At 44.3% G+C, this 15,329-nt stretch overlaps 1 pseudogene; it reads right to left on the minus strand.

Moving 5' to 3' along the window:
• Positions 1-14,969: 14,969 nt before the first annotated feature.
• On the minus strand, positions 14,970-15,086 carry LOC111761369 (5S ribosomal RNA; annotated as a pseudogene).
• Between the last annotated feature and the right edge of the window lie 243 nt (positions 15,087-15,329).

Consider the following 15,329-nt stretch of genomic DNA (forward strand, 5'->3'; position numbering starts at 1 on the left):
AAAGAATTCATAATCTCTCAGGGGCAAACATATTTTCCTAAGTTTCAAAATTATAATGGAATACAGGAAATTTATCTTGTATAACTTTGCAGATTTGTGAAAATTCAGTTGAATATTGTATTTTTGTAATTGCAAAATGAACACCAGTCTCAGATAAAACTTGTTAGCGATAGCAGGACATTGTGAATGTAATTAACACTGCAGAATTGTACACTTGAAAGTGGTTAAGTGGGAGATTTTATGTTGACTATATGTTACCACAATTTAAAAAAAAAGCGGAAAACTGCACACAACACAAAGAGATGATCCTAATGAAACTATGGACTATATTAACTATAATGTAAGTTTCATAATATTGGTTCATCAGTTGTAATGAATGTATCACACTGATGCAAAATGCTAGTTATAGGGAAAACTGCGTGTGTGAAGCGGCAGGGATATGAAAATTCTACCTTTTCTGTACAATTTTATCTGTAGACCTACAATTGCTCGAAAAATAAATTAAAAACCCAACCCAACCCATGTAATCTTCAGAAGTCAAGCCATAGACACTACCTGATTGCCTCCTATGAAAAGGAAACTCAGTCCACATGCTGTTCCCAGGATCCCAAGAGTCCCTTCTAGTCCATGGTCTGGCTCTTGACTAGGTTGACAATGTTACTATGTGTAATATTGTACTCATAGATTTCTCCTTTTGGTCAATACCTTCTTAGCTGGCTCCTTGCCTCGGAGCCTCCCTTCGCCTGCAAACCTCTTTGGTCCTCTTTGCCTGGTTGAACCCTTTAGGCCTTCAGAGCTCGGCTTAAACTTCGCTTATGGAGGAAGCCCTTCCAGGCACCCAGCCTGGCTCAGTCTTGCCGGGGGGCGCCCACCTCACTCTTGCTGCACATTCCAGGTACCATCTCCTTGTGGGCCTCACTCCCTGGAAGCCCCGTGGTCATGGACCATAGGTGGCCCTGCTCCAGGGAAGTGCTTAGTAAAGGGCAGGCAAATGGAGGGCGCAGATGAACACGTTTCATTCTTGAGTTCCCTATGAGTTCTTGGTTTGACGGCAACCTGTTCTAGTTATTTCTTTATGTTTAATTTATCAGTGACCCCATTTACTGCCGAAAGGACCCATTTTCTCCCATGAATCTAAAAGCCTCGCCCTAAAGACGTAAAATAATGGAGGATGCAATTCCCTGGTGGTGGAGGGGGCGTCGGAGAACATCACCGCCCAGCGGCCGGGGTGTACCTCAAGGGGCGAGCTCCTACTTGACTGTGTTGAAGTGCTGGGTTCCCAGGTACCTCCTGAAAACAAACAAAAAACAAAAAGCATCACAGCAAAGACAATATCTTCACGTTTCCTTGGTAGTTTTATTAAAAAAGAATAGTAAACTATTTAAGTGGCCGAGACAACTTAAAACTGTGCTGTTTGTAAAAATTTACTTGAAGGTGTTATAGACATTATAAAATGTTTTGCAACTTGGTTTTCACTCAGTATTTGGTTTTCAAACTTTCTCTCTCTCTATCGCTCTATATGGTTTTAATGCATTTGTTTTTATTGCTGTGTAATATTCATTATATGATCAAAGCATTACTTTGAATCCATTTTTCCGTTGGTAGATATTTAGGCTGTTCCCAATGCTAACCAATGCTGCAATAAACTGCTTACATCTCCTGTGCTTAGGTGCCAGCATTTCTCCAGACAAATGCTTTCCAGCCTTTTTCACGTCACGGAGCATGTTGAACATGGCACTCTTGTTATGGCACACTGGCACCCAGGAAGGGGTAGCGATGTTCCTGAGAGGAGCTACCCGTCCCTGGAGCTCAGCTGCTTCTGGCCCTGCCGGCAATCCTGAGAACCGAGAGGCTTGAGCTCAGCACTCTTGCGTCTAACGCTAGCACATCAGGAGTTCCAGGTTTGGAAGCTTTGCTCCAGGGAACATACCTGGAAGGGAATCTACAGGGCATATGGACAATCAATTCCAGGAACTAGTGTCAGATAGCTCCAAAAAGTGATTATACCAATATATACTTTCAAGGGCTCTTTTGATCTAAAGATTGTGCTCTTGGAAAAATTTCTATTATTTGTCTGTAATTTTCTCCCTTCGTTTTATGTCTTCTTCCCCTCCCCTCCTTCACCCTCACTGCCCTGCCACTGGCTGCCCTCTGCAGCCCTCTCCCGGTCCCTCAGGCAGCATGCCTGTCCCCTGGGCCACTGAAGCACCCCGCCCTCCCTTTAGCCTTCACGTGCACATTTTAGACAGTGGTCATCAACGAGGGGCCTGGATGTTGCTCCCTGTGCTCCTCCTTCTGTGTCCACTCCAGAGGAGGGGCCACTAACTTGTATATCTGAAAGTAGATAAAACCAGAAATTTTAGGTTGTATATGTGTTACTAGAATAAAAATGTTAAAAACCCATAGATTCATAAAAACAAAATGAAATGGATTATAAACAAAATGAAATTGATTATAAACAAAATGAAATACATTATACATGTAATGCAATGCCACTGAACTGTACACTTAAAAATGGTTAAAAAGGCAAATTTTAGATTATATATGTTAGCACAATAAAAATTAATTAGTATAGCAGTTTGATATGGCTGTGAATTCCAAAAATAGATATTGGATTATGTCTGTAATCTGGTCTGTACCTGGGTATGATTAAGTTATGATTAGGGCTTTGATTGGGCCACGTCATTAGGGCAGAGTCCCCACTCACAGAGAAAGACATGGCAAGGGACGGAGTTGAGGGTTTCTGATGGAGTTTTGGTGCTGGAGTTTGATGCTGAAGCCTTAAGCTGGAACTCTGGGAAGTAAACTCACAGAGGAAAGAGAAGCAAACCCCAGGAAAAAGCAAGCCCTGGGAAGAGAGAAATCTTGAACCCAGAGAGAAGCAAGGCCCCGGAAGGGAGGAGCCCAGGAAGCCTGAACCCTGGCAGCCATTGGCAGCCATCTTGCTCAACACATGAAAATAGACTTTGTGAGGGAATTAGCTTATGCTTTATGGCCTGGTAACTGTAAGCCCCTACCCCCAATAAATACCCTTTATAAAAACCAACCAATTTCTGGTACTTTGCATCAGCACCCCTTTGGCTGACAAATACAATTAGTTTTAAGAAAAGAAGGAAAGGCTGTAAAGGCTGACGGAGAGCGCTGAGGCTATGAACAGGAACTGTGGACTTTGGACCAGTGTTGGGCAGGAGTGGGAGTGGGGACTCTGCCCCCAATAACGGCATTCCAGCATGAGGAGACCTTCACTTGGGGGCAAGCACATCAGGTGCCCAGATCTTTCCCAGGCTGCTCTTACCACTCTTTGTTCGTGGTAAATCTTTAGCCAAATGTCTCTGCAGCCTGAGCGCAGGGCTTGGGGATGGGAGCACACACACAGATCTTCGGACTCGGCTTGGGTTTCAGCCGGTCCTTTCCTCCCGACCAGAGCTGTGGAATCCTCGCTCATTCTAAGCCCACGAGACACAGCAGTGGCTTCCCTGGCCGCCTCTGCCCAGCCCCCCGCCGCAGCAGGTAGTCTAGCTGTGGTTTCTTCTGGGCTGTGGTTTCCTCTGCTATTTCCTCTGTCAACGAAAGCTCTTCCCTCGGCTTTGAGTGTTCTGGAAATGAAATCTTTTCTCTGCGGAAGCCTAACCTCTCTCCTTCAGTCGATGTCGTGTGTTTACTTGCCCCCATCTGTGATTTTCACTTCACTTTTCCTCTCAGTGCTACCCTGAGCTTACTCCCAGCCCATACCAAACGCAGGCATAATGATTCAAATGAACTCTCGAGCTGTATGTGAAAAAGGAAGAATCAGATACAAAACAAAACAAAAGAAGAAACAAAGAAACAGAAAAAAAACACACTCAAAATGTAAAGATTGAACAAGGTGAATTATTTAGGACATTTGAATGTTGATTATGAACATATTTGTTCAAACCCTTCTCATAACTTAAATCATGAGTCCAATTAATATATTCAGATTTTCTTTATTTTTTTATTTTATTTTTTAGAGATTTAAAAAAAAATTAATTTCTCTCCCCTTCTCTCCCCCACCAGTTGTCTGCTCTCTGTGTCCATTTGCTGTGTGTTCTTCCTTGTCCACTTCTGTTGTTGTCAGTGGCACGGGAATCTGTGTTCTTTTTGTCCCGTCATCTTGCTGCGTCAGCTCTCCGTGAGGATGGCACCATTCTTGGGCAGGCTGCGCTTTCTTTCGCGCTGGGCAGCTCTCCTTACGGGGTGCACTCCTTGTGAGTGGGGCTCCCCTACGCGGGGGACACCCCTGTGTGGCACAGCACTCCATGCGTGCATCAGCACTGCGTGTGGACCAGCTCCGCACGGGTCAAGGAGGCCCGTGGACCTCCCATGTGGTAGACGGACGCACTAACCACTGGGCCAAGTCTGCTTCCCCAGGTTTTCTTTAAACTTCTTAAAATCAAATAGATCTCACACAAATTTTCACACGGACACAGGGTTTGGAGGCTTTTGAGGTGGGGAGCAGAAAAACCTACTTTTCAGTTTGAAAAGATTATTCCAGTGGCTGGGTGGGGTATAGACATGTAGGCCTTTGAGATGGCTGTTGAAATGGTCCAGGTGAGGGAAGATGAGTCTAGGGCCAGAAGGGAGGGAGGAGATGCTGAGAAATGGTTAGATTCCAGATGGGGTTCGAAGGTAGGGTGCACGAATGCACTGGTAGGTTGAATATACATTTGAGGCAAGGAGGGGAGACAAGGCTTTTGACCCAAACCCCGGGCGAATGGCATGACCATTTACTGAGGTGACGAAGAGTGAGAGAGGCGAAAGCGGGGCAGAGCTCAGGAGTTCTCCTCTGGAGACGTGAGATTTGAGAACCCTCTTATTCATGTGGAGATGTCAACTTGGGAACTGGGTGTAGGAGCAGGGCTGGAGGTGTAGACGTCTATTTGGACTTTCTCATGAAGAAATGTTATTGTGGGTTGAATGGTGTCCCCCCCAAAAATGTCCAAGTCCTAACTTCTCTGGTTGTGACTACAGCCTTATTTGGAAATGGGGTCTTTGCAGATGGAATTTGTTAAGAAGAGGTCATAGTGAATTAGGCTGGGCCTTGAATCAGGTAGAGCTGGTGCCCTTAGGAGAAGAGGAAAATTCCAACAAGAGTCAGACACCAAGGGAAGATGTGGAGACAGAGGCAGGGATTGGAGCGCTGCTGCTGTCAGCCAAGGAAGCCAGGGGATGCTGGTCACCACCAGAGGCTAGGAAGGCACAGGAAGTGCTCTCAACTAGCGTCTACAGAGTGCCGTCCCCTGACACCTCCACTTCACACTTCTCGCCTCCAGAACTCCAAGAAAATACATTTCTGTTGTTTTAAGTTGCTCGTTTGTGGTACTTTGTTACTGCAGTCCTTAGAAACTAACAGGGTAGTACTTAAATCCATGGACAGGATGAAATCACACAGAAAGAGAACGCAAATAAACAAGCAAAGAGGATGGAGGATAAAGTCTTGGGGCACCCCTCATTTAAAGTTGGGAAGAAGAGGAACCAATAAAAAAGTCTGAGTGACCTGTGTGTAGGAAGTACCTGCACCAAGAGCTGGTGGTGTCCTGGAGACCAAGAAGGAAGGGCATTGGGAGCAGGCGTAGCTCAAGTCGTTGAGCGTCTGCTTCCCATGTAGGAGATCCAGGGTTCGATCCCGAGTACCTCCTAAAAAAAAAAAAAAAAAAAGAGAGAGAAGAAGGAATGGCATGGTCAAAGATAGCAAATGTTGTTGAGAAGACAAGGGCTGAGAACTGGTCATTAGATTTGGTTACACGGGGGTTGTTGGGGAGTTCTTGGCCTGGTGGGGGTGAAACCCTACCTGGAGAATGATGAGGGGTGCCTAGGATGTGAGGAAGTAGAAACAGTATATCTAGTTTTTTTTGAGCAGCAGAAATGGAGGAGTCACGGGGGACGGGGGCTTGTTTTCCAAGAAAGGAGTTGTTTTTGTGGTAGGGGACAGTCCTAGAATGACCTGCCTCTTTTTCCTTGAACCCACTAAGACATCCTGTGCTCAGGACCAGGTGTGCCAGCCTGGTGAGCTAAAACACAATCCCCCGCAGGTAAGGGGACTGCTGGCCCGTTCCTTCCCGTGTTGTCCTGAGCTTACAGAAATAGTCACTGGAGAAAGCCTGACTCTGGTGGGCATGTTTGATGCCATCCAGCTCACACCCTGGTGGGATATGTGTCTCTGGTGGGGAGGCAGAGGGCTTCTTCCACCACAGCACACAACGCAAGAGGAGGGGTGCTGCATGTGGAGCATCTCCCTGCCTTGGCCACGATTGGGACCTGCTGGCGTGGGAACCATGCCCAGGAGTGAAGCTGACTTGCATTGCCTCTTCTCTCCGTGGTTGAAGCATCTTTCCAGCAGAGCCTGTGGGAGCCAGGCTTTTACTGGCAACCCCGCCATCTGTGTTGGAGTGAGCTGATATCTCTTTAGGGGTCTCTCCTTCTGATAGCAGTTTTCATGGTCGGAGCTTTTTTTAAATTTTTTATTTTGGGGGATATTCTTTATATGGGTATTTAAAAGAAAACAACAAATCACTTTTATTAATGTATATTAATAAAGTATTCGATCCATCCAAAGTGTACCATCACTGGTAGTTGGTACAATCACATAGTTGTGCATTCATCAATTCAATCATTATTAGAGCATTTTCATTCTTCTGATAACAACAATAATAATAATAAACAAACAAAAAAGACAAAAACACATCACCTCTCGATCTCTCTAGGCTTCCTCTGCTGTACATAGATGCTATTCTCTTTCTGTCTCTCTAGTTCATTTGTATTTATATTTTGTGTAAATGAGTCAAACCATATGCTGGATCTTGTGTCTAGGTTTTTACCCTTCCTATATTTCCTTTTTTTTTTTTCCCAATCCTTGCTGGAAATTATTCATATATTGCCATATACTACTGTCCATAGTTTGCTATGGTTGTAATTTTGTATATTTACATCTTGTAACATTAAGATGTGTTTGCTCAGTTTCAAAGAAAAACCAGGCTTATATATGTAATATTACCCATATTCATATTTCACATGAGGTTTTGCTATTTTATACAGTCCCATGTTACATTTTTAGCTTTCCTTCTAGTAATATACATGACCTTAGACTTTCCTTTTCTTTTTTTTTTTCCTGATTTTATATGGTTTATTTTTTTTTTTAATATTTATTTATTAGACTTTCCTTTTCAACCACTGTTGTACCCATATAATAGCACTGCTAGTTACAAATACTATGATGTGCTTTCACTGTTTCTGTTCATTTCCAAAGACTAGCAAACATTTTTTACCAATTCTGCACATATTAACACTCAGCTTTCCATTTTCTACCCTCATTCTATTTTCTGGTGACCCATATTGTAGTTATTAACTCCATGAGTTTACACAGTATATTTAGTTCATAATAGCGCAGTCATACAACATTTGTCCATTTGTGTCTGGCTTGCTTCATTTAACATAATGTCCTCCAGGTTCATCCATGTTGTCATATGCTTCACGACTTCATTTCTTCTTACAGCTGCATGATATTCCATTGTATGTACACATCACAGTTTGCTTCTCCGTTCATCAGTTGATGGACACCTGGGTTGTTTCCATCTTTTGGCAATTGTGAATAACACTGCTGTGAACATCAGTGTGCAGATGTCTGTTCATGTCACTGCTCTCAGTTCTTCTGGATGTATACCAAGTAGTGATATTGCCAGTCATGTGGTAAATCTACATTCTGCTTCCTTAGGAACTGTCAAGCAGTTCCCACAGTGGCTGTACCATTCTACATTCCCACCAACAGTGAGTAAACATTGCTATCTCTCCACATCCCCTCCAACAATTGTAGTTTCCCAACTTTTCAGTAGTGGTCATTCTAATAGTTGTGAAATGATTCCCACTTTAGCTTTGATTTGCATTTCCCTAATCACTAGTGAAGTTGGACATTTTTTCATGTGTTTTTTTGTGTGTGTTTGTTTGCTTGTTTGCTATTTGTACTTCTTCTTTGGACAAATGTCTATTCAAGTCTTTTGCCCATTTTTTAATCAGGTCTTTTGATTGTTGAGTTGTAGCATCTCTTTATAAATCAAGGATATTAAACCCTTATTAGATATGTGATTTCCAAATATTTTCTCCAATTGGGCCGGCTGCCTTTTCACCTTTTTGTCAAAGTTCTTTGCAGTGCAAAAGTATTTATCTATTTTTTTCTTTTGTTGCTCACACTTTGGTTGTAAGAGCCAAGAAACCACCACCTACCACAAGATCTTGAAGATGGTTCCTTACATTTTCTTTTAGTAGTTTTATGGTTCTGGCTTTTGTATTTAGGTCTTTGATCCATTTAAAAAATATATATATTTAATTCCCCCCCTTCCCCTCCTCCCACCCTGCTGTTTTTGCTGTCTGTATTGTCTTCTCTTTTTCTCTCCTCTAAGATTCACCGGGATTTGATTCTGAAGACCTCTGTCAGGGAGAGGTTCCCTGTGAATTGTGCCACCTCAGTTCCTGGTTTCTGCTGTGCTTCACCTTGACTCTCCCCTTGTCTCTCTTTTGATGGTCATCATCTTGCTGCGTGACTCACTTGTATGGGGCACAGGCTCACTGCACAGGCACTCATGTGGGCACTGGCTTGCCACATGGGCATACTTTCTCTTCTTCTTTTCTCTTCTTCTTTTTCACCAGGAGGCCCCAGGGATCGAAACCAGGTTCTCCCATATGGTAGGCGGAAGCTCTATCACTAGAGTCACATCTGCTTCCCTCTTTGATCCATTTTGAGTTGATTTTTGTATAGGGATTGAAATAGGTGTTCCCTCTCATTCTTTTGGATATGGATGTCCAGTTCTCCCAGCACTATTTGTCTCAGTAATGTGGATTTGGTTAGGTTTATCAAGAACCAGTTGGCTGTAAATGTGAAGGTCTATGTCTGAACTCTCAATTCTATTTCACTGATTGATGTGTCTATCTTTATGCCAATACCATGCTGTTTTGACTACTGTAGCTTTTATTCTTTTTCATTATTTGTTTATTTTTTTAATGTTACATTAAAAAAATATGAGGTTCCCATATACCCCACCACCCCCCTCATCCCACTCCTCCCATAACAATAACCTCCTCTATCATCATGGGACAATCATTGCACTTGGTGAATACATCTCTGAGCACTGCAGCACCACATGGTCAATGGTCCACATTATAGTTTACACTCTCTCCCAGTCCACCCAGTGGGCCATGGGAGGACATACAATGTCCAGTAACTGTCCCTGCAGTACCAGCCAGGACACCTTCAAGTCCTGAAAGTGCCCACACATCACATCTCTTCTTCCCACTCCCCACTCTCAGCAGTTACCATGGCCACTTTCTCCATCTCAATGATACATTTACTTCCACTATTAATCACATTAGTTCCAGAATAGAGTATCAGTAAGTCCACTCTAATCCATATTCTATTCCTCCATTCTGTGGACCCTGGGATGGTTATGTTCACCTCTGTATGGAGAGGGTGCTTAGATTCCACTTGGATGATGGATGCAATTCTCCTGTTTGCAGTTGTAGGCACTCTTGGCTCCCTGATGTGGTGATTGACTTTCTTCGCCTCTCTGTTAGCTGGGTGGGGTAAATCCAATAAACCAGAGGGTAGAAGTTGCAAATCTGTTGAGGCTCAGGGCCTGGCTGTCACAGGACAGTCCAGAGATTCAGGTTCCCTGAATATACACTAAACCCCAGAGCCAACCACAAATCTGGTAAAACCACAGGTCTGGTAAAACAGGGGAGGCCTGTGAACAAAGATCACACCTGAGTCCAACTCCATCACACTCAGGAACACAAACTCCAAAGTAGGGCCAACTGACATGGCACTGAAGTCCAACTGCCATGACATAGAACATGTGGGTCTTTGTAGCCCTCAGAAGAACCAATACCTGGGGTTGTATCTACTTTAGCTGTCTCTGGGACTTTGCTGAGAAGTGCATAAGGGTGATCCCTCTGATGACCTCCTGGCTCTTTTTTGGAGACTCATAGCCATATAGACTCATTTGTCCTTTCCATTTCCCCCTTTTATTCAAGGTCAAAAAGCATTTTTAACTCCTGATATTACATGTAGGCTGAGCTATTCTGCTGATCTGAGTTGACCCTTTTATTCAAGGTCATTCTCCAGCCACATCATCAGCAGGTACTTGGTAGTAATCCCTCAGTACCAGGGAGGCTCATCCCTGGGAGTCATGTCCCATGCTGGGGGGAAGGCAATGCATTTACATGCTGAGTTTGGCTTTGAGACTGGCCACATTTGAGCAACATGGAGGCTCTCAACATGGAGGTAACTCTTAGGCACCCTGCAGCTCTAGGCCTAGTTCTTATTTCAGTTACGCAGGCCCACAAGCATAGTCATTAGCATCAAGGGCTCATTGTTGGACCATCCTTCCTTATTGGTCTTAGCCATTGCACTCGGGGGTTGTTGCATTAGGGAATGTGACATGTAGCTTTTTAATGTTTCAAGGTCAGGCAGTGAAAGTCCTTCCACAGTGCTCTTCTTTTTTAGGATGCTTTTGGCTATTTGGGTGTACTTTTCTTTCCAAATAAATTTGGTGATTGCCTTTTCTATTTCTGTACAGTAGACTGTTGGAATTTTGATTGGTATTGAATTGAATTTATACATCAGTTTGGGTAGGATTGACATAGTCACAATATTTAGTCTTCAAATCCATGAACACAGAATGTCTTTCCATTTGTTTAGATCTTTGGTTTCTGTTAGCAGTGTTTTGTAGTTTTCTGAATATAGGACCTGTACTTTTTTTTTGGATAAATTGATTCCTAGGTATTTGAGTCTTTTTGTTGCTTTTGTAATTGTAATTTTCCCCCCGATATCCTCCTCAGATTGTATAATACTAGTGTACAGAAACATCACTGATTTTTGCATGTTGATTTTGTATCCTGCCACTTTGCCAAACTCATTTAGTAGCTCAAGTAGCTTTGTCATAGACATTTCAGAATTTTCTACATATAAGATCACATCATCCTCAAACAGTGAGAGTTTCACTTCCTCTTTTCCTATTGGGTGACTTTTATTTATTTATTTATTGTCTAATTGCTCTAGCTAGAAATTCTAGCACAATAACAGTGATGACAGCGTTATCTCTGCATCTCTTATCACTGTTTTGCATTTAAAGTCTGTTTTGTCTAACTACCAGTATAGCTACCCCAGCTATCTTTTGGTTACTATTTGTGTGAAGTATCCTTTTCCAACCTTTTGCTTTCAGTCTATTTGCATCTGTGGGTCTAGGTGAGTCTCCTGAAGACAGCATGTAGATGGCTCATGTTTTCTTATCTCTTCTGTCAGTCTCCATCTTTTGATCGGGGAGTTAATCCATTAACATTCATCCTCAGCAACCAGTCCCAGGCAGTAGAGAGGGTGAATGAGAGGGTTGGATCTCTTTTGCACTTGCCAGCTCCCAGGGCAAAAAATGCAACAGTGGCTTGGCCTCCCCTAGCCTGGAAGGGCTCGTGGGACACAGCAGATCAAATTTGTTGGCCCAAAAGCTGAATTGGCCTTAGTCTGTGTCCCACTCTCTTCCCTTTCATGGGGAGGTGGATCCAGAGGCCAGAGAATCCAAAGCTGTCTTCTCTAAGGGTGGAGGGAAGAGTGATGGCCGCTGCTACCACAGCTTCTATTCATAGAATTTTCCCATTCAGATTCTTTTCCTGTGTCTTTTCTGGGTGGTGCCCAGCCTTCCCCAGGAGTCCTAAACTCTAGAACACTTTTTTCCCAGGCCATTTCTGCCTGTCTTCTAGCTATTTTTCTTGGAGAGAAGTGAGTTCCATGTGTCTCTAATCCGCCATCTTCCTGGAAGTGATGGGAGCTTTTATAACCTGTTTGTGGTCTGATGGGAATGATCCAGTAGAAAGGGAAAACTGATGATGGAGGAGAATGGTGGTGATAACTACAGGGCTAAAGTTCTTGCATAGGTGAGAAGGTCTGAGCTGCAGGATGCAAGCAGGACAGTTGATTCATGATGATAGGTGGTGTAGCAGTTTGGTGTTATTTACGAATTCCAAAAATTGATAATGGATTATGTTTGTAAGCTGGTCTATTCCTCTGGGCAAATTAGATTATATTGGATTCAGAGGTTTCAATTTTACTTGATTAAATAATGGATTAAGGCTTTGATTGGACCGTGTCAGTAGGATAATGAGTCCTCACAGAAAAGTCACACTGCAGAGAAGAGAGGTTTGAGTTTTGATGTTAGAGTCTTGGATACTGGAGCCCTGAGAAGTAAACACACAGGAGAAGAAGAAAGGGGAATAGAGATGACTCCATAGACAAGGCAGAGGCCCTGGGAAGAGAGAAAGCTTCACAGTCTACAGCTGACCTTGTGGAGAGAACAAAGCAGCTGAACCTGGAGAGAAATGAGCCCTGGGAGAGAGATGAGACTTATCCCAGCCTACAGCTGATAAGGGAAGAAGCTGGGACTTCAGAGCCTGAAGAGGAAGAGGAAGGCTGGACCCTTGCAGAGGTCGGCAGCCATCTTGCTCCAAAACAAAGCAACAGACTTTGGTGAGGGGAGTAATTTACGCTTTATGGGCTTGTGGCTGTAAGCTTCTATCCCCAATAAAGACCCTTTATAAAAGCCAACAAGCTTCCGGTATTCTGCATCAGCACCCCTTAGGCTGACTAATACTGATGGGGAGGCAGAAAATACTGACAGGCAAAAGCACAGGGAGAGATGAGATGGTGGATTGAGGGTGCGCCTTTCCAATCTCTTTGGTTTCTCAGAAGCCTGGTCAAGACTAGAAGCTAGGTCACTGTGAAAGTGATGGCAAAAAGATGTGTTGGAAGGATGAGAGGGGGCATTCAATAGAATACCAGGTAGGGTACCAGATACTCATTTCTGTTGCTCTTCAGAATGTCATCATCTTCCCTGCAGGACCAGTAGAGATTTCAGACTCTTTTATTGACATTTTGACCCTCAGTCAAGTCAGGGGAGAGGTCCTTGTGCACACCAAGGTGACCAGAGACTCAGCTACTTCAGGGGCTCCTTGTGTATTCTTAAATCTCCCTTTTTGAGTATGCATACCCAAATACACACATGCATATTCCTATATATAAAAATTAAAATATTTATCAAGTTTGGACCCTTAGTGTCTTTCTTTGAAATGATTTAACCTCTAGATTGCCGTGATTGTTAACTATGCGATTATTATACTGCGACTGGTAACTTGGCCTGCCAGCACTCTTACTCCCATCCCATTCATATGCCATTGTAATTAGTGTTGTTTTTTAAAGCTTTGCCTCCTAGAAGGGGAAAGACCAGGTCTGCTATGTTGACTCTCTTTGGTCGGTACATATGACTACTCCATCCCTTTGGAACGCGCTGTTGACCATCTTTCCTGTGTCACCCTGTGTGGCTGCTGGTGCTAAATTCTCCTTCCAATGACCAACACCATTCCCACGGTTCTAAGACTGCTAGGCTGAGGCCGGCAGGAGAATAGCCTCTCCCATCCCAACGTGTCCACAGCCTCGTCCCCAGAACTCGTGAATGTTCCCTTAGGTGACAGCAGCTTGGCTTGGCCAGTGTGACGAGGTTAAGGATCTTCAGATGGGGGAGACTGTCCTGGGTTATTTGGGTCTTTAAATGACAAGGGCCCTTGACAGGGGAAGGCAAGGGAGCCATAGTCAGAGAGACAAGATGCAGGAACAGAAGCAGAGGGCGGAGAAGAATGATGATGCCACGCTGCTGGCTTTGAAGATGGAGGAAGGGCCCCCGAACCAAAGAATGCCACAGGCTCTAAAAACCTCTAGAAGCTGGGAAAAGGGCAGGTGCCCAGACTCCTCTGGAGCCTCCAAAGGAATGCAGGCTGCCGGCACACTGGGGAGACTGCTTTCAGGCTTCTAACCTCTAGAACCGTCAGACCGTAAATTAGTATGGTTCTAAGCCACTACGTTGATGGTCATTTCTTACAGCAGAAGTAAAGTGCTAAGGCTCATCCATTGGCTGCACTTCGCTGGCACTCGGCCAGGGAGCCGGGACCCCCCTCCCGTCCCTGGAACCTCAGCTGGAGAAGCTGGGGGCTGCCTGGACGCCTCTCTCGCCATGTCTTCAGTTCGTGGCTCAGGGCTCCAGGAGGCAGGAAGCAAAGCTGCAGCATTCCCGAGGTCGGGTGTTGACTCTCCACCACGCCACTTTGGCTGCATTCTCTTGGTCAAGCCTGTCCCAGGGCCAGGCCAGTTTCAAAGGGAGAGAGGCAGACTCCCCCGCTTCCTGGAGGCAGGGCAACGCCGCACTGCAGACTCACACGTGCAGTGGGAGATTTTGCTGCAGCCCTCCTTGAGATGCAGTCGACACCCTTGACTCCACACCAACTCTTTGCCCGGTGATGCCCCCACCTCCGTGTGCTCAGTGGCCGGTGGGAGACCTTGGCCTTGGTCACTCCCAGTCTATTTATGCCAGGATAAGGAATGTGGCTAGAATAGAAGACAGACTAGAAATGCCTTCCAAGTCATCAAGCAAATGTTTAGACCAGGTGGTGCTTATCTCACTTTTTCCCCCTCATAAGGTAAAATAATGATTGGGAAGGTTTTGTTTTGGTAAGCCTCTTCTCCAAGGATTGGGCTCCAAAGGTTCCTATCAATTTTAATGTTGTTTACGTTTCTCTAACAGGAGTGCGGTGAAATCCCCGTGGAACAGGTTACAATGTTATTTGAAATAAAAATATGCAATTAGACATTGATTCTCCCAGGCTGAAGGCATCAGGGGACTTGATGACAGAGATGGGCAGACAAGAAATAAAGGAGCTTGTTACAACCAATACGTAGACTTCCTCTCCCCACCTCCCCGATAGTTTAAAGAGATGTCCAGAGATAAATCCTTTCATTTTCTGTGTAAAATAATGAGTGGCAAGTGATAGCTTGGACAGGCCAGCAAGATAGTGGGAAAATTCTGCACTGGTAAGCCTTGGGGAAAAGTGGTTTGTTCTTTTTTTTTTTTTTCCAGCTGTGTTTTTTTCCCCAGCACCTGTATTCTCAAGTGGTCTCCCATCCAAGTAGTAACCAGGCCCGACCCTGCTTAGCTTCCAAGATCAGACGAGATTGGGCGTGTTCAGGTGGTTTGGCTGTGGAAGGCTTGTCCCTTTTCACGGTGTGCCAGTCAGAAGGACATTCTCACGTCCCGACTCTACTGTTTCAGCTGTGGAGAGAACACAGATTTCTTTACCAAAGTAAAAGATAGGAAAGACTTGAGTAAACGGCCTAATTGTTTTAGCTGCAGAGAAAGATAATTCTCTTGCCATATCAATTTGAGTAAACTGCCTAAAAAAAAGGGCAATATTTGGGAACAGCTTGGCCTTACAACAAAGGCATAAAA

The sequence above is a fragment of the Dasypus novemcinctus genome, chromosome 8 (genome assembly GCF_030445035.2).
Source record: "Dasypus novemcinctus isolate mDasNov1 chromosome 8, mDasNov1.1.hap2, whole genome shotgun sequence".
NCBI lineage: Eukaryota > Metazoa > Chordata > Mammalia > Cingulata > Dasypodidae > Dasypus > Dasypus novemcinctus.